We start from the raw sequence: 26956 nt of genomic DNA, 5'->3' as shown, positions 1-26956 counted from the left end.
TGTTGCCAACCTCTGTTCTAAAACTCTACCTGAATCCCGGACAACCCTCCAAATTCTGCTCCTTTTACCTTTATCCCCTCTCCTCCCGTTCCGCTTTCCTCTGCTTTCATCTTCTCTTTCCTTAAAGGGAGAAATGCACAAGTCAGGACCAGCCCTGCCTGTCCCCAGGAACCATTTCTTTTCTGCACAGGTCTGCTGAACTGGGTTCTTTGTACAGTAAGTGTTGGTCATTTCTTCTTCCTGTTCTCAATCCTTGGATGGTCATAGACCCTTCCAGGTCTTGAAATTACTTTTTTTTTTTCCTTTGACTTTAATACTCTTGACCCTCTTGACATCTCCTTTTATGTGTCATTATCTTTAAAACAAATGATGATTTGTTATTTTGTATCAAATGCAAAGCTGGGCCCTGATATCTGAAGATATAGACACTGATGCGTACAGGTGAGTCTGAATCTCTGAATCGGGGGGCTTCGGGGAAACCAAAGCTGAGTGGCTAGATCTGGAGGCTCATGGGGCTGAAAGAGAAAAATACAAAAAGCTATGTTCACTGCAAGTCAATCATCAACTTCCTCCAAGGCTGAAGTTGCTGATCCTGCTGCATTTTAACCAAATCCCTAGGCACTTCTGTTTTCTTGGGGATTTCTAGGGATTCCGGGCAGTAGGTCTTAGTGATAATGGAAACTGCTGTGTAAGGCAGATGCTGAGCAGTCAAGTACCTAGATCGACTCTGTCTCGTTTCATGGAGATTTACTTTACTAACCAGGGGTGGACTGGCTTTTCAGTCCTGGGCTGCAGAGTACAGCTCTCATGGAAAATTCAGGACCTGCTTCCATTCTTTGGTTCTCATGTCCAAGTTGGTTTTATTAGGAAGATATTTGGGGCACCAACCCGAGGGCAGTTTGGGGACAAGAGAGCAGAGCAGTCGCAGACTGAAACTTAGCCCAACACATGCATGGTTTGTTTGCAGACCCAACCTAACACTCACCTTGATGAGTGATCAAGGTGAAGGCCACTGGGGGATTAAGTTGGTGAAGGCATGGTGGGCAGAAGAATCCAATTGCCCGACACAGGTTCTAACTCATCTTTTCTTGTCTCTGCCTTGTGGCAGCTGCAGGTCTGTAAGACAAGGGAGCTCAACCAGGGGAGGGCCTGCTTTTCCTGAGCTCCCTAAGGTCTGTGCTGCCTCCCATCTCCTGGCCTTCAGAGTTAACAAAGCCTTTCCAGGCCTTCTCCCGAGTGTGCACCCTGGAGGGCAAGGACCTCCTGCGAGGGCAAAGGGCTGCACACTTCAGATCAAGGACTTGTGGAATCTGATGGATCCTATATGTGGGGAGGCAAAGAGAAAGGGGAAGAGGAGCTGGATGAGAAGAATTGACCCTTTTATTTTCAGAGTTGAGCTGAAATCCAAAGAGAAGGCAAAAAATCCTTCCATCCCAGAATGATTTCTGCCCACTTTCTCCTTCATTTTTGGCTCTTCATTTATCAGAGCCAACAGACCCATCTCTTTCTTCTCTTTGACTGGGAAATGGATAAGAGGCAGTGCAAGGGAATTAGGTAGTCTGGATAATTCACAAGCAGGGTACATTTCTCTTGCACGATGGGGATTTGTGAGTATTCAATAAAAGGCTGAGCAGAAGAGGATGAACCAAACTTCCTCTCCTCAGCACCCAGATCCCTGCTTCTTGGAAGCCCTGTTCCCCCTGAGCAAGATCCTTTTGGTTTAGACCAAGGAAAGTGGGATTCTTCTGCAAGAGCTAGAAACTCCAAGCTTTGTTGAAGGTCTTTTGCTGAAGAGGCCCAATGCCCAGGGGCTGGATGTAGGAGGAGGAGCCCCATTGTTGGATACTGCCTCCCTGTTCAGGTCAGAACAAGCCCCAGGAAGAACTATTCCAACAACAAGGTGGATCTGCCCCAACCCACCCAGTCTGCATGTCAGTGCTGAGAACAGCCTTTTATGGGGCTTACGGTGAACCGCAGGCATGTCTGAACACAAGGCAGAGGCCAGAGCAGCAGCTACAGGGCAACTGGTGGGTATTTCATTTAAGAGGGGACAGAAAACTCTCAGACTCTTTGCATCCTCCCTGTTTAACTCAATCTCTGAGAACCAGATTTTGATCTCCTCCTCCCTCTGCTATCTCCCATCCATAGAGAAGTAGTGGTGTTTCCAGAGCTGGGAGAAGATGCGGGGCCAGGGGAGTCTGCCTTCCAACTCCTCCATCCATCCCACCCCCATAAATAGACCTGGCTTCAGCCAGGAGCTCTGGTCCTTCCTCTCTTTCTCACTCACCTCTTTCTGATTTCACAAACAGGCCTGCAAAGTCTGTCCATGCCCTTTGGATAATGCCTTTTGCAGAGGAAGGCCCCTGCATTACACCACCTGGTAAGCAAGTGCAGAATAGGTGGACTTTTCTCAAGCAGTGCAGACCACCTGCCTTCTCTAGACAGCACCAACCACATCTAGCTCGGCTACATCACACACACGGTGGGGGAGGAGAGCCAGCATCCCAACTAGGTCACTGTAGAGGAGGTTCACACAGACTTGTCTGGGACAGCTGCTTCATGGATGAGCCCAGAGTCCTCAGCCCATAGCACCCTCTGTACCACTCAGCCCTGTACGGCTCTGTAGCAGATGCAAGGATGTCTTAGTGAGCTAGCTCCCCTCAGCCTCCCTGGAGAATGTGATCCTCCGGAGGGATGTGAGTATTCAGGTCCTCAACATCTCCCAAGCTGTGATTCATGGATCCTAAAGGCCTTTGACCAGACAACACCCCTGTGTGCAGAGTCTGAGTGGTCATGCAGCCCACCCTCAGAGGAAAAGATTCCTGACAATCCATGTGTTCTCTTGTCCTTCATTCCACCGGAGTCTGTCTCATGCCAACCAGATTTCAGTGGAGTGAAGCTCAGGAGGCATGGAGCTGTCGACGGTGCCACCGCAGCTGCAGCCGCAGCCGCAGCAAGTCACTCTGACTTGGAAACAGAAGCAGCCAGTGAGAAATGTGGTCTCTGAAGGAGACATCTGGAGCTCGCGTCCTTGTGCGGAGGGACAGGCGATGGGCAGATTGGAAAAAGCACCACAGATGGGAACTGCTTAATCTTTCCTTCCTAAAACTGATGCTGTGGAAATGTGTTTTCTGTGACTTGTAAAAATTAAAAGTTGCCTGGCTGCTGCCAAACTCCCCTGCCTCTGTGCTTTGTGCTGTCAGATGCCAACTCCCAGCCTCCTGAGCCACCACCCCTTGGGCTTAAATCCCAGCCAGGAGCCTGAAGAATCCACACAGGCTCCCTTTCTCCTTGGGGTCCCCGGGGAAGGTGGCTGGGACTCTATTTGCAATCAGCAAAGAACCCTGCTGCCCTCTGACTCCCCATGGTGCCAGCAGGACCTGAAGAACTGGGTAAAAAACTCTATTAAGATTTTTTAAAACTCATTTATATTGTAATAAAATAAATGTAAATAAGATTTAAGCGAAGGCAGATTGCAGATATTTCAGATGCTGTACAAGATATATCTCATAGCCTGGGTGTAAATTCTGCAAAGGTTAATGCAGTTAAACATATTTGACACATAAAAATGTCAGATCCAACATTAATCATTCACCAATTGTAATTGCCTTTATATGGGTCTCTTCTCCCCGAGACATATGCTTAAAACACCAGGCTCAGTAGAAATCTGGGAGGAAAAAAACAAATAATACTTCTCAACTGTCAGGGTCTATGATTTGCTTTGAGAGATTTAGCACTGATTTCATTGGCTTTACACTCCCATGTTATTGTGTTTCGGGTTTTTTTGTTGTTGTTTGTTTTTTGTTTTGTTTTTGTTTTTTCAACTCCACACCTTTCCCTTAGGGAAGGCATTGTGAGACAGAGAGGGCCCCTAAATCCAAAGGAAGCAAATCCAGTTGTGAAGGACATACCCTGTGAAGCCTTGTTCTCTTGCCCCTTCCTCAGAGAGAGAGAGGCCTCCTTTAGAAGCCAGGTCTGACTGAAGAGGCAAACACTTACCAAAGTCAGGCTCAGAAAGATAGTAGAATGAAACAGACGGTATTACCCTATGTATATGTATGATTACATGAATGGTGTGAATCTACATTGTGTACGACCATAGAAATGAAAAGTTGTACCCCATTTGTGTACAATGAATCAAAACACAGTCTGTAAAAATAAAAAAGATTTTAATAAAAAAAAAAAAATAGTCAGGCTCTTACCCTCTTCAGAAAAACCGGTTTTCACCTCCAGAATGTGCCCCGGGCAGCCAAACTCAGCAGTCCCCAGTGGTCCAGGGGTGTTAGTGGTGTTTTTCTTAGGAGCCCGATATAAAAGCAACTCCAGCTTTGCAAATGGGTACCTGTCACTGGAGGATCAAGCCCTTTCCTGGCCAGTGACCTTTGAAGGGGGGTTGGGCCTCTTCACTCTCCCATAGCTCATCCCTGGGACTGTGGGAAGGAAGAGGAAGGAAGAGCTTCTCAGACTGAGGTGGGAACCAGGGGAATAAGCATTCTTCAAACTATTTTCCTGCTTTCCAGCCATTCATTCTGAACCCCCCAAAGGGATAGGGAAGCTAATCTATAGTTTTTATTTTTATTTTTATTTTTAAACCTCTTTACTCATAAAAATTATGTAGTGAATCCTATTGGGGAGTGGTGTGGTCGGAGTGTGGAGCTAATTAACTAGGTTCTGAGAGAAGTCCCAAGATCAGAACAAAAAGAACGCCAAGCAGACATGATGTGACATTTCTATTTGCAGCTTGGTTTGAGCCTTGTGACCTGGAATCTTTTTGAAGGCAGAAGTGTGCTTGCGTATTTCTGTGTCACTTGGCTCAGGTGGGGGCAGAAACAAAAATGGCCAAAATCAGTGACAAGAGGGTAAACTGTCAGACACCAGCCAGGGTAAAATGCTATGACTACAAAGGACTCTGTCCCCAACACCCAGCTCCCGCTAGAGTACCATCTTTTCAGCAGAGATGCCGAGCTCTGCATCCATGACACTGAGGTTGGACTGGCCCACACCTTCCCACCAAGGCAGCTCCGAATGCTGCTTCCCCTTGCGGAAGGAGAAACCCCTGCACCTGGCCCAGAGCAGCCTGCCAGGGAAGCTGGGGCGTGCCAGAGCTGCAGGGAACTGCCCATCCATCTTCCCGTCCAGCCCCCACTCTTTTATGTCTCCTGTCCTCATTGCAAAGCACAGCTCGCCAAAAACACAACACAGAGAAAATGGTTTAATCAAAATTCCCTTTGCAAGAGCAACAACAAAAAATAAAATTACCCTGCTTTCTATAGTCACAATCTTTTATTGAGGCGAAAGGCAAATATCATTGAGTAAAACCCGAATAAACAAATATATACAACCACTGGTAATTTAATATTTTGTGCTAATGGTATACACTGTAGATACAACCCAAGAGGAGTAAATTACAATCCTATCAATAATACATTGCATCCGGGCTCCAGTTCCCTACTACACAAGAGAATGTGCATTGGCAAAGAGTCTCCGAATATTAAAAGCCATGCATATAATGAGGCCATGGGTACACAAGCTAGCAACTCCCACAGGACTGTTTTCTGGTCTTTGTTATCAAGGTCTGTTATGGGGGAAACAGTCTACCTTGCAGCTTCTCAATCTGGTACTAACTGAAGACCTCCCACCCATATTCTCAGCAGATCTCTGGGTGAAGCTTCCATCCCAGAACAACCTGCAATCAGAGCACCAATTTGTAGACTGCATAGACCACTGCAGCCATTTGAATACCTTGGATCATGGTAAATGTCCAGGGTCTGCTGGGGTGGCCTAGGATCTAGACAAGGGACTTCAGAGAGCTCAGTACAGATGGCAGTATCTGAGAGAGAGATCACATGACTTATCCTCACCCTGACCCCAGTCTCCCCAAGGTGTAAAACCTGCCAAAAGAAAGGAGGATGGAAGGGAAGAGGCAGCAGGACAGATGACAGGCCAGGAGCTCACCACCTGCAAAGGAGGAGAGATATACTTGGGGATTTAAAATGTTCTAGCTACTAAAATTTTGACAATACATTCTAATCCCCTTACTCCTCACTGCAGCAGAAACGAATGACAATCTTGTTTGAGAATGGGGAGAAAATATTTCTCTCATAGTAAGATTAATAACATGGGTGAATTAGGTTAATGTTTGCAGGAGGGCTAGTTAATGCACCAGTCACACACTGGTCTTTGATGTCCCCAGTTCAGGGAATATTGAGGACAGATGGGGCTGGTCCTTCCTTTGTTTCTTTTTAATCAGATCCTGGAAGAAGATGGAGAAGGCTAGGTGGGGAAGGAGGCTGTCAGGCCAAAGGAAGGGGATCCAGATAGCAGTTCCAGTCTCAAGCTTGGAGATGAAAAACGCTGGTCAGACACCAGTTCTTTAGCAGGAAAAGAAGCTTCCTAAATTGCTGAAACCTGACTGGGCTTTCTGGAGAGAGACACCTATGCATCAAGGAAAAATAATGTGAAACATTCTTTTTGTCTGGAGACAAGAAGCAGCATCTGGAAGTCTTGTCACAGCTTTGCTTCCTCCTCCTTCCCCACCATCCTCCTTCAAAACCTTTCCCCTTTGGAGGGGTGAAGAGGCCATTTTTCTTTGCTGCCTGTCAGAAAGCAGGAACCAGTGGGACACCTGGTGGATGGTGCGGTAATTACACCCTCATTGAACCTCAAGCATGGCTGCCCAGAGCTGAAGAGACCGGGGCACATTCAGACAACAGGAAATAACATAGTAAGCATCTCCCTGGGGGAGGTGAAATTGAAGTGGACTTTTGGATAGATGTTGACCTAAATTTTGGCTGTGTCCAACTATATTTGAAAAGAGATTGGTGGTTATGAGTAAATATAAAGAATCCATAGATAAACAAATGCACACTATGATTTGCAAAAATTTTAAAGTTTACTTAGAGTCACGTTAAAATTAGACACCATCCCATAGGACCCACCAAGCTGAACAGCCAGAAGAATTCCCCCTGGAAGACAGACCATAGGTGAGAAACTCACCCAAGGCAATCCAACATTGACTGCTCAAGGAGAATAGAGAGAAGTTCCTGCTTGCTCCTAAGTGGTTGCCAGCAGCGGCCTGAAGTTTCTGAGTCAGCGTGTGAGTGGTTAAGAGGGGTCAAATCAAATCTGGTGCCAATTTGATCTGGCCATGGGACTTTGGGCCAGCCACTTAACCTCTCTAAGACCCAATTTCCTTATCTGTCAAGTAGAAATAATGATAATAATGGCAAGTACTTACTGAGAGCCAGGCACTGCATGCTTTGTGTAGATTAAATCATTTAATTTTCCTAGCCATTATAAGGGTTTATATTTCAGTTTTTTGGGTTGAGAGAGGGTAAGGGACTAACCCAAGGTCACACTGCTTATAAATGGCAGACTGAGATCAAAACCTGGGCTCTCTCTAGCTCTGGAGTTCACACTGGGGACCATTACTCTACCCTATTACTTAATGCTGCTGTGAGGATTAGGCAAGATCTTATAGTTTGGATCTGAAATGTCCCCCAAAGGCCATGTGTTGAAAGTTTGGTCCCCAACTTATGGTGCTGTTAAGAATTGCTGGAATTTTAGGAGTTTAGGTCATTGGGAGTAGGTCTTTAAAGTGGCATTGGGACTGTGGACCCTTTCTCTCTTCACTTCATGACTTCCATGAGGTGAATAGCTCTGCTCCACCATGTACTACCCACCATAATGTTCTGCCTCACCACAGGCCCAAAGCAATAGGACTCAGAAGCCATGGACTGAAACCTAAAAACCCAAATTCAAAACAAACCATTCCTCCATTTTTATTTTATTTTTTATTTTTTTTATTTATTTATTTATTTTTTTTTTTAGTTTTTCACCAAAAGAATCACCTGGAACTAACCCTATTTATTGAACTTATACAGCCATCAATCTGCTCAACCTTCCTGGTAAGGAGGATACCTGAGCTAAGAAATGGTATCACAAGGTACATGATTATCAATACAAAGGCAAATTGACATTCAGTTTTCTGAAGAGCATACAGATCCATAACAAAGGTTTAAGTGAACAAGCTTTGTTGGGTCTATAGCATGAGGCTAATTATTACCTGTAGTTAATTTAAAATCCTTAAAACTGTATATATTTTAACAATGAACTCATCATAGGATTTTGCATAAAAATTCTTTTTTATAAACCTTTCTTCTTTATAAGTTGATTTTCTCAGGTATTTCTTCACAGTGACAGAAAACTGACAAGGGATGATGTATGAAAAGTGCCCCAGATTCTGTGTACTTGAAAATACTATCATAGTTCAGTATCAAGTATGAGTATATTTGAGAAGTTTAACTAGTGTCCACCCACCTCGGACAGGTAAAAAGAAGCACAACTTTAGAAACACAACATTGAATTTACTGTGCAATTTAGTCACAGCTATGATCAGCCTTAGCTTCTAGAATAATCTTCTCTCATCAACTTCATTTTAGATGAGTTTCCTTTGTTGCCTTTATGTTTAGTATTTGTAAGCTTCCTTTTTTTTCAAAATAGGCATGGCATAAATCAGAAATAAATAACAATCTTTCTAAGGTAAACATCGTTTCTAATTTTTACTCTATTTTTCCAGGGAAAGGTGGCAAGTACTGGTGAAAAAGAAACTGGTGAATAGCAAATCATTTTTTTTTTTTTAAGTTTTGAACACACAGTAACGTTATTAAAAGAAATAATAAAGCAAGAAAGAGCAAACAGATGCTCAGAGAGGAAGCCGTAGTGACCTTACCATGGCATGCTGACATTGCATTAATGCTGAGCTCAGCATGGGAGGAGCAGCTTTGTGCTGAATCCATGTGGTGTAATCTTATTAAAGAAGTTTCCAAAGGTGGGCCACTCGAACACCAGGAGCACCAGCTCCAGGCTGAAGTTCATTCCCCAAGATGTCTCAGAGATGGGAGCAGGAGCCATAATGCCCCAGGGAACCTGGCTTCCTATCACTGCTGCCTCCTGTAAGTGTCCAGCTGGTTTAAAAGTCTGAGAATTTGGGCCTGAGAGTACTCACCTGGAAGTTTCCAGGATCAGGAAGTTCTCACCTGAAGAGGGACAAAGAGCAGACCAAAAGAGGAACTAGCAATTTTTATAGAATGAGCTCCTTTTCTCATCACCTGACCCCGTGACCATCTGCCTTCCATGAAGAAAGAATGCCTTGATGGAAGAACATGCCCCTTTTTATAACAGAGCCATATCAATTACATTCCATTACTACACTATTATGGCACATTGCATTATAATCCAGCTGCTAATGGCTTTACCTCAAAAACCCACATCACTCCCCTTTGCCCTCCTGAAGGTCTGGCGTGTAGCCGAGTTGCTTTATCTGCTGCAATTAGATCCAGGTTTCTTCTTTTCTGAGTCAAACCTATGCCAGCAATGGCAGCAACTTCCCTGTGTCCCTCCAAGGAAGCTCTATTAAATATTTCTTGCTTCTTGAAGGTTAATATTGAACATTGCTCTACTTTAATTAACTGTTGCTACTTTAATGTGCACATTATTTGCCTTGGAATCCTGTAAAAATACAGATTCTGACTCAGCAGACATAGGCTGGGGTCTGAGATTCTGCATCTTTAACAAGATCCAGTCTCTGTGGTGCCTGGATCACACTTGGGAGAGGAAGGAATAGAGTCCTCAGGATTCTAAGCTGAGTTTCTCACCACATCATTCCTCTCGGCGCACTGAAAAGCCAGAATATGCCACCCCAAATATGCTGAATGAGGATAAGATTATTTTGAGTTGAAGGCAGTTGAGTAATAGTTGATACAGGAAAAGCTCTTTTTCCCCTCCCTTCATGGCCTGAAAACGGGGCCTAAATTTTCCTTTGTAAAGGTTACAGAGACTTCAGTTTGTACCAGTGTCCTCCTCTCCTGAACAAGGGAGAGAACCATTCCAGCATCAGTTCTTATCAGCTGAGATGAGTCCCCTGCATTATAAACCTCACTAAACAACCCATGTTAACCATACATTTCCTAGTCAACTGCTCATTATTTTTTTCCTATCCCAGGAGACCCAGAACATTTTTTCCCTATCTGGCCTCTTCGCCATACTTTATCAACCTTTGTTAAAATGGTATATAAGAATTCTAATCTTCTGCTTGAATCATGTGTTTTGTTTTGTTTTGTTTTGTTTTTTGGTGTGTGTGTGTGTGTGTGTGTGTGTGTGTGTGAATTCTTATATGTACCTGATTTATTAAATCTGTTTTTTCCCTGCTCATTTGTCTTTTATTGTCTTTTATCACTTGGATTTGTGGAACCCATCTACTACCCTGAAAGGGTAAAGGAAGAGGGTTTGTTGTTGCTGTTGTTGTTGTTTCTCTCCCTCTACTATAACACAAAGAAAATGAAAGATAATAGGACACAGAGAACTGAGGCAAGACGGCAAGGTCATAACCTTGAGATGACAAGGCACAAAAGGACCAGGCCTCCACAAAAACAGAGGTCTAAAACCAAATAGTCAGGCAGGCATCTGTGAATTCAGAACCAAAGGGCAGAATCATTCATGGGTTCAAACTGCAGTTGGAGGCATATGTACCAAGAGGGAGGTCACACTCTGGCCAAAAGAATAAGGCAGTGGTTCAACAGCCTAAACACACAGTGTAGGGGTTCAGGTAGGTGCATTCCTCAGAATCAAGGGAAGCAATGAGTCAGAAAGCCAAGCAGGCTGGTGAGAAAAAAAAAATGGCATCCATAACAAGAAACAAGCACTAGGAGGCTTAGAATCAACCTTGCTGGAGGCAAGTGTTCACCACAGTCAAGAATCCCTCAATTTCCCCCACCAGGGCATGGACTGCATAAAGCCCATAGATATCAGAGGAGGGAAGGACCTACATCTGTAGGAACTCTAAGGAATTAACAGGGCAGCATTGGCAGCAGATTCTGACCCAGCACCGTTGGTGTATTTCTGACCCTTATTCTTTTCATCAAAAGATATTTCTTAAAATTGAGTCTTTATTGAGAAGATATGAACCTAACCCTGATTTGAATGGGCATCGTAGCCGCATGTGCAAGGAGAAGTTAGAGAGGACCTGTTTTATTCCTTCCTTCTCTAACTAGAAGGAAAGCACCCTATTTTGTATTCATATTCTGTGTTCTGGATAAACTGTCAGGTCTCTCTGCCAGATTTTTATGGATAATTAGAAGGTTGCAAGAAGCAGATGTTATGAAACTATCTGTGACTAGTCCTTAATGGTGGATGACAAGAACTCAGCACCATTTCTTAATTACACAAGACATAGTGAGAAGTGTAAAAAATAGAGGGAGAGCTTGTCAAAGCCTGACAAGGTATCAAACGGTTAATCACCCACGTTGGACCTGAACATTTATTTACTACGTAATTCAGAACACGAATCCCACCTCCTTTTAGCTGAATAATTTTGTAAGTTCTGTGTTCTCTTGTGTTGCTTTATTTCAGCTTTTAATAATTGAAATATAAACCCCTGCATAAAATAAGTGGATTTGCTGTCTAAAACTGACCCAAACAAGAAAATGTACATATTATTAAAAACAGAGACAGTTTTGCTATATTAGATCCCATTAAGTCATACAAAAGGAAGATACAGTGCATCGGAAAATTGGATTCTTGTCCATGAAGAAGACAACCAGGACCAGTATCTGCTGAGATCTTGCCCTATGTGAGGTCATTCATGAGCTCTTGACCATGCAACATATCATGCAATCCCCAAAGCAACTACAAGAAGTAGGTGGGCATTTCAATTAATCTCATCCTACAGGAGGGAAGTTACTTAGAATAATAACAATAATAAAAAAAAAACTACTACCGCTGACAGTTATTGGGTACTTACTGTGTCCATATATTGTACCTTACATATAACATCTCATTAAGCAGGGCTGTGTTCATAATTACTTTTATTTCCACTTAAAGGAAGAGGAAACTAAGGGACCAAGAGATTAAAGAACTTACCCAAGTGATTTAGGTGGTAAAATTGGAATTTCAAATCTTGGATTCCTCATTCTGAATACAGTATATTTAACTCCTGGGATACATATACTGTCTCAGCTTCCCGAGATGTGCTCTCCCAAAATCTGTATGTTGGTGACCTCAGAATATGACTGTACATGGGGATCAGGCCTTTAAGGAGATGATGAACTTAAATGAGATCACATGAGTGGCCCCTCATCTACCCATGACTATTGTCCTTACTGAAAAGAGCAGGTCACAGACAACTACAGAGCAAGGACCATGTGAAGACACAGAGAGAAATCAGACTTCCAAAGCCAAAGACAGAGGTCTCAGAGGAAACCAACCCTGCCAACAGGTTTTTAGCCTCCAGGACTGTGAGGAAATTAATTTTTGTTGTTTAATCCACCCAGCCTGTGGTTATGGAAACAGTGAAAAACTACTACGGTGATCTCACTTGAATTCCTAACTTCTGTGAATCTCAGTTTCTTGAGTAAGAGGTCTAAGGCACTTACCTGGTATGGTCCCCCATGTGTGATGTCTTCAACCTTCTTCAGCCTGCTAGAAGTTCCCAGCAAGTGCTTGCTTCCAATGGCTGCATAAGCTGGCCATGTTCCTTATGCTCAGCCCTTCCTATTCTTCCCACCCTTTCTTTTGTCCTTTCACAAGAATATGGAAGGATGGGATCAGAAATAGCAGGAGCAGCCCTGGACAGATGTGAGGAGTGAGAGCCAGCTGAGTAAACTCCACCATAGGGAAAAACTTCTATTACCCTAAAAATCCCTTCCCACCTATTCAACAATTATTTATAAGCTCATTTATATTTACATGTATATAATGATATATAAATTTATAATCATCACTATTTATATATTACTCATTATTAGCAATAGGCTGGGTACTGAAATAGAATGCTAAAAACAAAAACAAGCTTCCTACTCTCCTTGAGCATATAGTAGAAAGGGGAAACAGCAATCAGACAATTACACTATTTGTTGAATCTATAATTTACAAGAAAAATAGATGCTTAAAGGAAAGAAACAGAATTCCTCAGTTCCTTTTATTTTTCAATCAAAAATGAGGCAGAAAGTGTAAATACTTTAGAAAGGGAGAGGGTCCTGACATAGTCACATCAGGCTATGAATGACTAAATCAGCCCTTTTCCTGGAGATAAGTCTTATGAGAAAAATGAAATAGCAAAGGTAATGGGGTGCTGGAAGTGGGGAAGCCTATAGAAAAGAGATGGTGAAGAACTGAAGACAAATGCTTGCCACTCCTCCATTTTGCCTGAGGCCATATTGCTTTAGTTGGAGTCTGTGAGTGTTTACCAAATTCCTGCTGAAATAAGACATGGTTAGAGCACCAGGCTTTCTAGAGAGATAGAAACATAGCTTTGAAATGAAAAAGTCCCTTCTCCTCAATATCAGTAAGCTTTCTCCTGAATCAGATAAACAGGCACACAACCAAGAATAATAATGACGACAATTCCACATAGATTATCTGTCCTTGTTTCTCAGCAGTAAAATTCACATACATACATTTCATTCTGCCACAGAGGTTGAGAGCTTATGATGAACCAAGAATGGGGTTAGGCACTAGGGCTGGAAGGAAAAAAGATGACATGAACCCATTTGCATCACCTAGGAGGTCACCATGTAGTTCACCACGGGGGGAGAAATTCAGACTCATAAACATCCACTGCATTATAATGCAACAAACAGAGTGATCGGGGGTACAGAATCATAGAGGAAGGGGGCTTAGGACTCACAGTTAAAGATGAATCAAAACTGAGAAAGGGTAATCAGGAAACTTCCTGGGTGATGACATTTTGAACAAGGAATGAAAACACAGGGTGAACCATACAATAAAGAACAAGGCTGAAAAAGTGTTTGCCTATCAACTGTTACAGACTGGTGGAGAGAGGGGTATTCCAATTATAGTAAAGATGGGAGGGTTTCCCAGCAAGCAAACAATGAGACAAAGATGTCATTTAAGGATTGCTCATGGGATCAATACCTGTAAAAGGAAGAGGAAGAAAACAGATTTAGTTAGAGGGAAAAACAGAAATGTGATGCAGGCCTAATGAAAGAATGTTCTGGACTGAGCTCAGATGACCCTTTAGAATTATGCTGTGTTGTGGGTGAAAAAGACTGTACACCTGGGATAAGTCATCATATGTGGACTGCCTTGGAAGGAACCCACCTTCCAGTGTCACCTTGGCTGACATGGTTTTCTCAAGAGTAGAGCCAAGGGCCATCTTCCAGCAGCTCCTCCACATCAGCTGGGGGGATTGGTTCTCCATTCTTTTTTTTTTTTTTTTTTCTTACTGGAATTGAACCCAAGGGTGCTGCTCTACCACTGAGCCACATCCCAGTCCTTTTTTTCATTTTAAGACAGGGTCACTTTGAGTTGCCCAGTCTGGCCCTGAACTTGAGATCCTCCTGCCTCAGCCTCCTGAAGAGGTGGGAATCCAGTTGTGAGCAATGACATTCATCACTCTCCATTCTTGAAAGAGGATCTTGGTGGCACATATAGAATACTCTGTAGTCCAACTCTTATGCCACTTGGTTCTACTTCTTCACCTAAGTTCTAGGAAGAGTTCCTCCAGAATTCTAATGAAACTTCTATTTTTGGTGGGGGAGGGATCTTGGAAGAAGAAGGTTAATAGGATGATGTGTCTCTCACCACTACAATTGGCTTTGGAATTACAAATGATATCATTAGCTTCTTCCTCTGCTCTCCACTAGGTCCCCTCTCCCTCAGCTCCTACCTCTGCTGTTCTTTGTGCCTTTCTTACTTGGTAGCGTGAGCCAGTTCCTTAACCTGAGGAATCTGAACTCATGGTCACCATGCCATCCTTGGACCAGGGTGGCTGCACTTGTCCATTTCCTACCAAGACTCATCAAGAGAGTATCAAGAGATGCACATGTGAATCACCTGAGCATCAAACCTACTTCTCTCTGCCCCTGGAGAGTAACAGCAGTCCTATCTCCATGCTGACCAAAGGAAACTTCTCCAACCCAACCAGCAACTCCTCTTCTGGTCTGAAGTGCTAAAGCAACAATAGTCTATAAATCAGTGGAATTCCTGCTGTGTTCTTTGGCAGCAGCATCTTCCCTTTGAAAAAGAAGGCTCCCACATATGCAGAGTCCAGAGTTGAGGGCACAAGAAACATGTTCCCCATGAGGTTGGTTGGGAAGGGGCTCTGGTTTCCACCATTTGGTTCCATACTTAGAAATTCTACCTATTAGATGCATAATGTATATAAAAAAATTTTAAGTGTACTGTTGAGAGCAGGGTGGTATCTCAAGGACAAACAGGACTGCTGGGCCCCTGTGCTTACCAAGGTTGTTAAGAGATATTTGTCCGAGGAATGTGCAGTTGCCTGGAGACCTTATCCGTCAAGGACGAGAGCAGGGCCTAGCCCCGACTCAGCTCCTGAATAGTTCACCCCTTCCCTCCTCCCTTCTTCCTCTAGGACCGTCCAGTTCTGGCCGGACCCAATGAAAATCAAATAGATTGACCGGACCCAACCAGGGGAGGTTTAGCTGTTCGAATGTTAGCCAATTAGAAGAACACTGTAAAACTGCTTGCTTTTCCTTATAAAAACCCTGCTGACGAGGGCTCGGGGCCTCACCTAGCGTCGTTGATTAAGGACGCAGAGGACCGGGTTCGAACTCGCTAATAAATGACTCTTTGCTGCTTGCATTGATCGTGGTCTCTGGTGGTCCTTGTGGGGTCTCAAGCCTTTGGGCACAACAGTACATTGTTTCCTGAGCAATAGTGCCTCATCCCTTGAGAGGGTACTACTGCTGTAACTTTAATTGATCATCCTACTCTACTAGGTCGGCAGTTTCTTGGTGGTATATTATGTGATACGACCAGTAGATCTCTTCCTCAGGGGCTCCCTAGCTCATCTTTTGCTGTAAATTATGTTCCTTGGAGGAGTGCCAGGCCATATGGGATCCTGTGCCAGTGGATTTAATATCCCACAAGCCCCCAGTAGTGATGCTGGCTGAGATCCTGTTGGCAGGAAAGGCAAATTCATATCTAGAATACAAATCTACTCCTGCTAAAATCAAGTGCTTCCTCTTCCAACGTGGAAGAGATCCAATGTAGTAAACTTGCCACCAAGTGACCAGTTGGTCTCCTTGAGAAATAATTTGAATCTTGAGCCCAATTTTGTTCTTTGTTGGTCATTTGACAGTGAGAGTAGATAAAATAACCTTGGGAATTCATGCTGTGTGCCATGTATAGCCTTCATCACTGCCAGCATGACCCTTCCATTCACTGATCCATTATACACAAACCCATAACAGATCATGAACAGGTCTTTCTATGTACTTGGTTCTATAGTATTGATCCCATGGTAGAATGTTCTCATGTTCTCGGTTAGGCATAACCTTGATATAAAGATTTCACACCACAGATGGACTTTCTTATGCCTATCCTCATCCTCTAGCCCAGACTTCCTTGTCCTCAATCTTCCTATCTTTCTCTATCCAAGCTCCTTATTAGCCAGCTGACCCTTCCCCCACAGACCATGAAACCACAGGTATTTTTCGTTTTTTTTTTTTTTTTTTTTTTTTTTTTGTACTGGAAATTGATCTCAGGGATGCTTATGCACTGAGTTACATCCCCAGCCCTTTATTGTATTTTATTTAGAGACAGGGTCTCACTGAGTTGCTTAGGGCCTTGCTAAATTGCTGAGGCTGATTTTGAACTCACGATCCTCCTGTCTCAGCCTGCAGAGGGGCTGAGATTACAGGCACGCACCACTGCACCCAGCTCCACATATTCTACCCTTGGGCCACTTTTAAAAATTGAGCATGCCAAACAAAACAGATGACTCGATAGACTTCCTTTGCTTTTCCCACTGAAGATTTTCCCTCATCACTGGCTTGACTTGTAATCTTGTCCCTAAGTGGAGTTATTATAGTTCAGCTGTCAAACATTCCAAGTCAACCCACTCATGAACCAAAATCTGGTCTTTTCTTTCTTCATTAACAGATCATGGGCACCTATATGGGCAGCCACATACGTTAACTGAGAAAAGGACTCTGATGTAGTAGTGGAAGGGGTCAAGGAATCTAGGTGACTTGATTGTGCAGCTTGCTTGTGCCCTCTGCTCCTGCTTGTGCTGATTCTACATGTATTGCCTCCATCATTGAAAGTCAAGTCCTCCTGACCACACACTTAGTGAATCTAATCAGATGTAACTCATGGTGGTCAATTCCAAATGGATGGTTATGTTATGTCTGATAGTCACCAACATTCCATCTCTACTGAGGAACCATAATACTCCATGACCTGTTTTCCAAAAGGTGTATAATTCTCTTCTGCAAATGACATAGCCTTGTCCCAGAATCCCAGATGTCTATGTTGTGATTCTCTCACTGAATTTTCTGAAACTACAGTGCATCTTTTCCCACCACTGGCTTTTCTTAGTAGGTCTGCCTGACTGCATGGTCCAAGCAACAGGTATTTACTTTTATAGCCTAGACCACAGTAAAGCCCTTGCCTATTCTCAGCTCCACTCAAAACTCATAGTCTCTTATGTTACCTAACATATGGGATGTACAATATTCCAAAGTATGGAATATCTGCTGCAGAATCTGAACAGGTACTGTTTTCTTCTTCGTGGTGGTACAAATGTACTTATGGTGGTAACTTTTATTTTGAAAGGGATATCCTAGCATGCTTCAATCGTAGACCCCTAAAAATGTTACTGACCAAAAGGCCCCCAAGTCTTCACAGGGTTGATCTCTCGCCTTCCGGAATGCATGTTTTACCAAGTCCTCCAACTTGCCCACCCAGTCTAATTAGCAGGATATCATTATTATGGAAGATCCGTGATCTATGGGATGCTCTTTTTGGACAATATTTTTGAAAGAGGACAGAAGTTGTAAATATATACCAATATCCAATTCAAGTTAATATGGATTGTTTCTCATGATCATTTGGAGTAGCAATGGAAAAGAACATATTTTCTAGTGCATACCTGTATAAAATGTACCTGAGGGCATATCAGTGTGTTGTAGCAAAAGTCAGCTGCAATTGGATCTACTCCTTGGCTGAGTTTTTGATCATTCATTTTCATTTTATAGGAGCTGTCTTCACAAAGACTCTATTGATGAAGTAAGTGGACATGATGATGCAGACCACCACCCTTTAGTTCTTGAAGCCCAGTTCTTGAATTTCACTGGGCTGTGATACTGTGATTTAACCACTTGCCTGGAGTGGAGCTAGTGGCACACTTACATAGGCTTTTGCTGCTGTGTCTCTTAACTCTTAGGCCAAAGACCTCAAGGAGGGCATGCCAGCTACCAAGTACATATATTCCAACCCTACTTGTAGACACCAGGGATACGACCTATGGCTGGGTCTGAAGACCTACTATGAGCCAGACCCAGGCCACACCTCTCTTTATTACCTAGCTTTCATATGCCCCCACCCCACCAGCAAGGCCATGATGACCCTTCTAGTTTACAGATATCAATGATCAATGTCTTCTCAGTTCTCATGCCCTGGAATCTTTAAAATGTTTGATTATTCCCCTTTCTCAGTGGAATAAATGGATGCAATCCCTGAAGGGAAAGACTGGTAGACCCAATGCAGTATATACTCACTCTGGTGTGTTAGAGTTCCTTCTCCTAGAAACACCTTCTCTCCTCCAAGTCAGTGGATTCCAGACCTGAAATCTGACTCAAATATGAAAACTGATCAAGGAATCATGACATTTTCTTGGAGTAACTTCTATCGGCCTTCTAATCATTCATCCTTAATATTTTTTTATTGTACAGCTTGAACATGACTCCTGTTGGCTGCCCACATGTTTTGCCCTGAGGGGTGCTGTGTTCTATTAACATCTCCAGAACTCTCGGCAGGTCATCTGCTCTTGGATTCCATTAAAACTTCATTGTTATTTATGATACTTGCACCCCCATGGCTTCATTTAGTGACTGCCATCTAACCACTGGTGTTATAGGCCGTTAGCATCATCATTGCTTTTAGTGATTCCATGTCCATATCAGTGTCTCCTACTGTCAGCCCTGGTCTACAGAGGAGACCCATCACTGACCTTAGTGCCTCTCTCAATAGTGCATTCCTTGTTATCTCTAGAACCTTCTATGGAACATAATTATCTGGTACATTTTCCAGCAATACATATTATATCCACTTGAACACGCTCACTTCTCTGAGCCTGCTAATTCATTCTTCCACCATCTGCCAGGCAGTTCTGTCATTTCTAAATGACTCAGTGTACCCTCTCCTCCCAGAGCAATTCCCTTTTATTTATTCATTAAATACTTACTGAGTTATTAATATGTTCCAGGCACTGTGCTAGACATTGGAGGTACAAAAAGAAAGGAAGAGGAAAAAAATAGGATCCACTCCCTACTGTCAAAGTGTTCACAGTCCAATTGAGCGTGTGTGTGTGTGTGTGTGTGTGTGTGTGCGCTTACTCTAGATGAAGTAGTTGAAAATGAAAGCAGAGAGCACACAGAATACAGGAAGAATAAATAAATAAGGGTGAAATCAAATGAGGGAATGCAAAATTTAACTAACCTACCAAGGCAATAGCACTGTCCAGAAGGCACATCTGCCCTGTGGGCACAACTCTCTACAGCCTCTGTGTTTTCTAGTTGATCATTGACTTTCTTCTTGGGAAACCTCTGGTTTCACCTATCCCCATGTGACAATCAGGAATGGTAGCTACTCTGCACCTCTGCCATGGCATGGAAAGGGTGAGAGGTAAGAGAGTTTCAGATAGGAGTCTCAGGATGCTTGCAAATACGCTTCCCTTTTTCTGGGTTGTTCAAGGATAATAATCATCTTTTCCTTTTTAAGTTACCAACACTCTCAGCCCACATCACTATCAAGCTTTGAGAGACAGAGTGGCTAAAAACCACTCACAGCAAATGACCACTGATGAGTCAGAAGCCCTTAAAAGCTGTAATCAGGGGCCAGTGTGGTGCAGGTGCATAATGCCCAGTGGTTAGGCAAGCAAGAGTCACCTCCAGGAAGGGTAACGATTATTCCCATCATGTGAATGCAGAGCGCCACCCCCACCAAGCATCCACCAAGCACCTGCCTTCTTGTTAATTTACCTGTGACATGTTGCCACACTTAATTGCATTTGACAATTAGTAACATTTCAACACTTCTTTTAATGGAACAATTAAGAGAGTGCTTGTCTCAGTTGCAAGAAAATATATGAGCTGATTTTTTTTTTTTTTTTTTTTGCGGAAAAAGAAAAAAAGACTAAACATAAACACCTAGTGATAATTCAGTTATAGACAGTTGGAGGTAAGCCCTTTCTCTTTTGCATTTTGCAAGAATTATGGGCAAGCACGCCTTTTCGTGTTTGTTTGTTTGTTGCTTGGTTTCCCTGAATGAGCATTTCTCCACCTGACAGCTCGGGGCTGTCCGCGCAGCCACGTGGTATTAATTACAAGGAAGAATGGATGCTAAGCAGTTGCTGTTACTCATTTCTCACTCGTGTTGTTGCATTGATTGCTGGGGAAAGCAGATGCCCCAAAGGCAGTTCTTCTCGCAATCAATGTGAGCCCTGGGGAAAGCTGTGAAGGAGTCTTTGTGCCTTTGTCCTGGCTTCTCATTCCCTCCAAGTAACATTCATGTGGGGAAAGTGTAGACTCTATTCCCCATGGGGCCTCTGAAAAACTTTAAAAACTGCTATTTTTATTATCTCCCCCACACCCCTATTAGCAACAGAGAGAAATTATGCTGTTCTGTTATTACAAAACTTACCTTATAGCGACAGTTTACAAGGCTTTGGATTCCCAAATAATTCAATATTTCCATTGTAGCTAAAACTACAAAAGGTATGTGCTTCGAGTCTCATCTATTAAGAGCTGTGAGGAGCGAAGCATTAAATATGTCATTTGCAAAGGGTTTGATGCTCATTTTCTAAAGCAATCATTTAATAGAAGCGGGGGGATGGGTCACTGAGGCAGTTTCCATATTAGAAAAAGTCTCAAGAATATGATCTATGCTCTGGATGAGGCTTTGTGCCCACCACATTCAGGACAGATGCCACAACCCCCATGCTCTCTGCCAACTACCTTCACAGTCCACTGCTATCCCGGTGTTAGACAGCTGGAGACCTGCTCTCCCAGAAAGTGACCTCTCCTCTCTTACCAACAGCTGACTTTCCTGCCATTCTTCCTGCCTGGGATGCTGTCTGCTTGTCCCAACCCACCCATTCCTCCACCTCTAGCTCACGTTCTTGTTCTCCACAAAGCTCCCAATTCCCTCCACAATTCTCCCTGACCCCTGACTATACTTGGATGCTTCTCACATCACTCATCATAGACTACTTCGTCTTGCAAGCACTGGGGCCATTTACTTAGGCCCGAGTAGATTGTGAACCTCTCTGAGGTCAGGAACCCTGAGTTATTTTTCTTTAAATAATCCACATACCCCAGCTCAGTATATGCTTATTTGCGTTAACAATAATAATTATATCTGTTAGGTACCATTTAGTAAGTATTTGTCAAATTATATTTATATTGAATTTTCACATATTGAATCTAACTTTAAAAATTATATTGGTTTGATTGACAATTGATTTTTGGTTACACCCTCCTCTCCTCACCCCTCCCCCAAACAGTGTCCCTGTGGCTGAGCCACTAGGAAGGGCAGGGAAAGCCTTTCTGGCTTTTCCAGCTTCAATCTTAACATGCTTCAGTCACCTGGGGCATCATTCGCTCCAGGGTGTCTGGGCATTTGTAACCTGAGCACTGTCACAGTGTCCCCCAAGGGAGCGATACAATCAGAAAAGCAATAATGACTTTCCGTGAGCTGGGATGAATGACCTCATCTCCCAGGTCACTAGGGCAACCATCTTCTGAAATCCACCACAGATTTATCACAATCTTCTCTCCTCTGTTCCACACTGACACGTTTCCTTCTTCTCTCTCCCCACACAAGGCAGTCGGCAACCAAGGTGCCTGACTGGACTATCTGAGGACCTAAACGGACGCTGCTGATTCAGGAGGGAAACAGGTTGCCAGGCCCAAAAGATGAACTCGTTCCCTCTTGCTGAACATCACCAACACCTCCACATTCCCAACATGCGTGCACGTGCATGCACGCGCACACACACACACACACACACACACACACTCAAAAGACTGCCTGCACATAGTAATGCCACATCTTGCTAATTGTATTACCCTTGCTGGTTATTATTATTAAGGTCTTGCTTTCAGGACATAGAGAAAACCAACCACATAATGATCAAAGAGACAAATGGAGCATGTCACTGCAGCAACTGTGCAATGATAATGAGTTACATAAATCAAAAGTTCGGTCATTTACCTATCAGATTGAGCAGTGAATAGGGATTTTCAGTTACTGTGATTGTTTGGTGATAGATTTTTTTTAATAACTCTTGTACGTAGATGTTCTGGAGCTAGAGATTTGTTTCCCCCAGAGATGCAGCAAGATGCTGTACAAAGAACATAGTGTGGCATGTCAGGAGACCCTCGAGCTAATTTTAGCTCTGCCACCTTGGGGAAGGAAGCCAGTTCCCTTCTCTGGGCTTCAAGTTCTTCTATAAAATAGAAGGGTCTTTGCACTCTTTAAGATCCCCTTTCTTTCTGACATTCTACTTTATCCAGACTTCTTAGAAAAAAATGAAACGGGCAGGGAACTTCCTGCATTCTGTTTTATAGAGAGAACTGAGTTTCAGGCTTAATGAGAGTCAGCAGCCCCGGTCCACCCTTGAGATTTTTCTTACCCTTGACCAAATAGAAAAACACCAGCTTTTCTCACCCTGTACACACTGCTTCACCCTCCAGACCCTAAATCAAGAGATAGCATAACCCTCCTCTTTCTTTTACACCCGGTTAAATGGTTTGTTTGTGCAGGTAACCAGCTAGTTCCTCAAGGCTATTTCCCTCAAATAATAGCACAGTTTGCATTGCTTAACCCTTTGTCTTGTTGATAATTTATGGGCTAATACTTCAGAACTTGGAGAATAAGTTATTATCTTGTGGACCTGAGGGGTTAATAGTTCATTTTATTCCAATTTCCCAATTGTCTAAACTTTAGGAAGTGGGATGACCCTCATGTCATAACCAGACTCAGGAAGAAGAAGCCCCAATTGAGATCACCAGATTCAAAGGGAACCCATGGTAGAGGTTTCCTTTGAAGGTCAGTGAGAAGGAATGTGCATGTGTGCACATATGTATGTATGCGTATCCGTGTGTGTGTGTGTATGTGTGTGTGTGTGTGTAATAAAGCATTCATTTCTTCTGGTTTAAGTCCCTGGTTTAAGTGATGGTTACATTTATAAAGGAGAGTAAAGATGACAAAAATCTCACTCTTCCCCAACCGCTGGCCTCTGCTTCTCTCTGCAAATAAGGATCGCTTTTCTTCCATCACAGGAAGAAAATAATAATAATCTCTGCATAGAAAGAGACCCGCCAAGCATGAAGCAAGTTGGCGCTGACTCCCTTAGAAATGAACTGATAAACAAACAAATGGGAGCTTGGAAGGAGGAGATGGTTTATGAATAAAACAATGTTTTATTAAGTTGCTATTAAATTTCAATTGAACAGTGCTTGGGATACATAGGCACAGACATATTCCTGAAACTAATTGGTTTTCCACATCTGCCTTGCTTCCTAATTGGACTAATTACTGCACTGTAGGATCATGTTCCTCGTACTACAGAAAGCAAAAAAACCTTGATGCACAGTGAGAGGAGCAGCAATTAGAGGGAATTAATTCATAAAGCAACATCTAAATAAATCATATTATGAGAAGACAGCAATGTAATTATTGTGACTGGTGGGTCCCTGGTGGGAGAACATCAAACTTAAACCTCAAACCTAGCAGTGGAATTCTCCCCGGATCTGTGTAACACCTCCTATTTCATCAAGCTTGTAGTACCTATTCTTTAAGGACTAATTGAGGCACCATGTCGGAAACAATATGGACCAACACTCCTCCTCTCCAGTGGTGGAGGAAAAAACATCAAGTCCTCGCCAACTCATATTTGTCCTTTGTCAGAGTTAAATATGAGCTTGATGCAATGTGGGTAATGTGTTATGGCTGCAGTTTCAAAATGGGAACTTCTGCCAACTTAAGTGTCATTATGAATCTTCTCTTGACATCCAGTGGCATTTTTGGGGTGGTAGCTAAGAGAGCTTATTAGTAAGAATAGTGTGTTCGATTCCAGGGCTTCAGTAATTCATCTCCCCTTGCTCGGAGCTACCAGGCTGAGTTCCAGGTGGCTGTGAGGGTCCTGAGGTCCTGCAATATTCATTGTGATTCCCACCAGTACCTCTTGGCATTGGAAATCCTCTTTAAGTCAAAATTGTGTGTTTGTTTTTGTCTTTGGTTGGTTTTCTTCTTTGGTCCTCCTGTCATCCAGAATGTACCTGAGAAGAACCTATTGTGAATCTTCTCCAGAATAAACCATCTGAGCCTCAGTTTCCCCATCTACTATGGTCCAGTGTTTGTACTCCCCACCCCCCCAATTCATATGTTAAAACCAAAGACCCAAGGTGATGCTTTAGGAGGTGGCATCTTTGAGAGGTGATTAGGCTCCACCTTCATGACTTGTACTAATACCCTCATAAAAGAAGGTCCAGAAAATTAGATAACCCCTTCTCCTCTATCAGGACACAGCAAAAAGATGCCACCTATGAACCAGAAAACAGACCCTTGTCAGACACTGAGTATGCTGGCACCTTGGTAATGGACTTTTAGCTTCCAGAACTGTGAGAAATAAATGTCTGTTGTTTAAAAGCCACCACTCTATGGCACTTTTTGCAGCAGCCCCAATGGCTTAAGACATCATCCGTAAGCCTGGGGAGCTGGACTGGGTGGTTCTACTGGTCCCTTCCATCTTTGACATTCTTGAAGTTTATGAATCAGAAAGTGATGTCTCAGTTAATAAACTTGCACTGAGGAATTAGAGAGTCATCTTTACTCCTGACTGGTTCCCTATCTGGTCTTGTGTCCCAACTTTCCCTTAGGGTGAGGCTGGACAGTGATTTACTTCTTACTAAAGTGCCACCATATAAGATACTCCTAGAAGAGTTTTTGTGCTTTTTTTACATCAAGGATTGTGCAAAAAATGATCCTGTTTTTGCACAACACTGAAATAATCAAAATGGGTTATTCATAGTCAGAGATCACTTGTTTCTTTGGATCAAGAAGGCTGGCCATCACCAGCCTTCCTGACCTATGAACTCAGAGAATTGATATCTTGGCCTGCCATAACCCATGGATGTCGTAGACACTTACTGGAGACTCTTCCTGAGGAAGGGGAACTTATTCCATGCATACTAAGTCAAGAAGTCAAAAGGTTAGCAGGGACTAGAGCAAGACTTAGATGTCATTGACTTCCAGCACTAGAAGGAACTAAGTATGAAGAATTAGTGCTTTTAGACTAAAAAGACCTGGATCGAAATTCATTACTGGAATGTGTGAGCTTAACCATGCTATTTAACTCTGCACATCAGTCTTCATCCTCCAAATGTAGATAATATCTGCTTCATGAAGATGTCATGAGGATTAAGAAAGTTTCTGTTTATAAAGTATTTAGCACCATCCTGGACCCTGACTGATATCTCAACAAATAAAAGTTACTACTATTATTATGTTACCCCCATCTGACCCTTCTGGTCATACTAATATCATTTCACCAAATGGTTATCTATCATCATCCACATATCAGGGAAAACATTCAGCCTTTGTTTTTTTTGGCATTGGCTTATTTCACTTAGCATGCATGATATTCTCCAATTCCATCCATTTATGTGCAAATGCCATAATATTATTCTTCTTTATGGCTGAATAATATTCCATTGTGTATATATACCACAGTTTCTTTATCCATTCATCTGTCAAAGGGCACCTAGGTTGGTTCCACAATCTAGCTATTGTGAATTGAGCTGCTATAAACATTGATGTGGCTGCGTTACTACAGTATGCTAATTTTAAGTCCTTTGGGTATAAACCAAGGAGTGGGATAACTGGGTCAAAAGGTGGGTCCATTCCAAGTTTTCTGAGAATTTTCCACACTGCTTTCTAGAGTGGCTGCACCAATTTGCAACCCCACCAGCAAAGTAAAAGTGTGCCTTTTTCATGGGTGGGTGGTGGGGAAGTGAGAGAAGAATGAAGAAACTTTAGATTACATAGAGAAGAGGGGGGGTATGAAAAATGGTGGAATGAGACAGACATCATTATCCTATGTACATGTATGATTACATGAATGGTATGAATCTACATTGTGCACAACCATAGAAACAAAACCATGTAACCCAATTGTGTACAATGAATCAAAATGCAGTCTGCAAAATTTTAAAAAAAATTTTTTTAAATAAAAAGTAAAGTAAAAAAAATGGTTGTCTAGTTGGATTCTTCTGAGAAGGGAATTCAATTCCTTCTGAGGCAACTCATTAAATCTTCAAGCATCCTATATCTCCTGGTTTCAACCTTTGGATCTACACTATGTCTGTCTGTCTGTGACTCTTGGAAATTGTTCAATTTGCCCAAATTGATAGGGACTGCAGAGTCCTTCCCACACAGCTGAGAGAGTAAACCTGCCCTTTTAGGATCTAACCTTATAAGAGTTTTTCAGCTGAGATTATCTACAGAGGCTTGTTTTGGGGTTAGTGATTCAAACACTCCTCCAAGCAGATTCTTCAAATGCAAAACAATATATACCTCGATCTTGTGAACATTAATTCCACATAGATTTATAAAAACAATTATCAACAGAGAACAGCTTTGTTTTTTAAAAATGCTAATTTCATATCTATTGACCTCCAGGCACTTCCTTAGGATGCAGATCTGTAAGAACACATTTACTCATAATGTAGACTAGTATTTTATGCCACATTCCACTCTCCATTTGGATGCTAGGAGATTGTGTAGGTCATTAGTTAATATAAATTGAAGTTGAATAAATGTGAACATGACAACATGATATGCAATGGCCTCAAATAATACAAAAAGCAGGATTTCAAGCAGAAGATTTGAGTTTGTGAAGCAAAGT

This window comes from Sciurus carolinensis, chromosome 12, assembly GCF_902686445.1.
Source record: "Sciurus carolinensis chromosome 12, mSciCar1.2, whole genome shotgun sequence".
NCBI lineage: Eukaryota > Metazoa > Chordata > Mammalia > Rodentia > Sciuridae > Sciurus > Sciurus carolinensis.
Note: the sequence above shows the minus strand (reverse complement) of the source record.